Source organism: Lipotes vexillifer, unplaced genomic scaffold (genome assembly GCF_000442215.2).
Source record: "Lipotes vexillifer unplaced genomic scaffold, Lipotes_vexillifer_v1.1 scaffold253, whole genome shotgun sequence".
Classification (NCBI taxonomy): Eukaryota; Metazoa; Chordata; class Mammalia; order Artiodactyla; family Lipotidae; genus Lipotes; species Lipotes vexillifer.
In genome coordinates, this window is record NW_006780322.1 from 637,287 (window position 1) to 638,885 (window position 1,599).

A 1,599-nucleotide genomic window follows, 5' to 3' on the forward strand; every position below is an offset into this window, starting at 1 on the left:
TGCTGAACCACCAGGTGTGCCAGGCCGAGAGCAGGCTGTCCCCAGCCCCATCAGGTCCACAGTCCCACAGGGGAGGGCTGGCCCTGGCCTCAGTTTGGGGGAGCAAAGGCCTCTATACACCCATCTTCTGTTCTGGCCACAGACATGCTCTCGTCTCCCCGTGCCTGTGCTCGTGCAGTTTCCCCACCGAAACGTCCTTCACCCCAGCCGAACTCCACCTTCCTCTCCTCCAAGAAGCCCCTCTTCCAGACTTTGCTGATCTCTCCATCCATTCACTTCTTTGTTGTGTGTTGCATTTACTCCTCAGCCACTGCTTTACTGAGCATGTGCTCTGTGCCATCCCCTGCCCTAACGGCCAGGCGTACAAAGATGAAGAAGGCCCAGTCCCTCCCTCTCAGTCCAGCGGGGGCATTGGACCCACAGACAGGGTACTGAGTGCTGGGAAGGAGGGGCTGGTGATGTGCAGGGGAGGGACTTTCTGCCTGGGAGAGGTGACGTCATTCTTACATAGATTCATTAATTGAGGCCTCTTACATGCCGAGCTCATGCTAAGCACTGTACATACATTCTTATAACAGCTCTGGGATGCTGTGGACGTTACTGTCCCTTTTACAGATAAGGAAACTGAGGCAGAGAAGGGTTAAGTGACTCCCAGTGTTAAAGGCACTGGGAGGTGGCGCTCAGAGCTGGGCCTTAAAGAACAGGTGTAGACTGAGCAGGGGAAGGAAGGGGTTCGGGGCATAGAGACCAGCAAGGGCAAAGGCCCTGAGGTCGGAAATGCACATAACGTTTCAGTTGACTGGACTCACGGAGAGAGAATGTGGGCGTTGGGGGAGTGGGGAAGGGAGGTTATGGAGGCCACAACGGCTGCCTGGAGGAGGCTCACCTACTTGCACAGGCCGTGGGGAGGAGCTGTCATGGCGGACAGGATTGGACCTGTGTTCTAGGAAGACGAGGGTCGGCATGGGGGATGGACTGGAGTGGGAGTGCCCAAGGCAAGGGCAAGGGGGGCCCAGGTGTCCTGTGCTGGGTGAGGGGAGCTGGAGTCTGAGTGAAGATGGACAGAGAGCCCAGGATGTCCGATGCACTCCCGTCCTGCTCTGGGCGGCTCTGCTTACCTCTCCAGTCACCTGTGAGTCCCCCTGTGCTGAGTCCTCCCTGTCTGGCCAGGCTTATGCCTGGGACACCAGGAATGTGGTACTTAAGAAGCTGGGTGGGAATGAGGGGCATTCTACACTTCACTTATTTGCAGATTATAGATTCTTCTAACAGCAACCTCCCCACCATCCCTTTTCCTCTCCCCAGAGAGGCTGTAGGTGTGCACGTGTGTGCGTGTGTGTGTGCGTGTGCGTGTGCGTGTGTGTGTGTGTGTGTGTGTGTGTGTAGCTGATGCTTTTCCTCTCCCTCTTTCTCATGGGCCAGTTAACTGGGACGACTGGGCAGTGATGCTTTAAGGAGCCACACTGGGGCTCGGCAGCATCAGGTCATGCTGAGGATGTAGGGGTCTGGAGTTCCAAGGCAAGATGGTGCCCCTCGCTCTCTGCTCTTCCCCCAGCCTGCCCCTTCCTCCCATGGGCCGCTGCAGCACCACACACTCTT

General features: G+C 57.1%; 1 protein-coding gene across 1 annotated transcript in view; it reads left to right on the forward strand.

The window, feature by feature from the left end:
- Positions 1-1,599, forward strand: part of SFXN5 (sideroflexin 5) — a 116,040-nt gene that overhangs the window by 73,792 nt on the left and 40,649 nt on the right. The window lies entirely within an intron of this gene.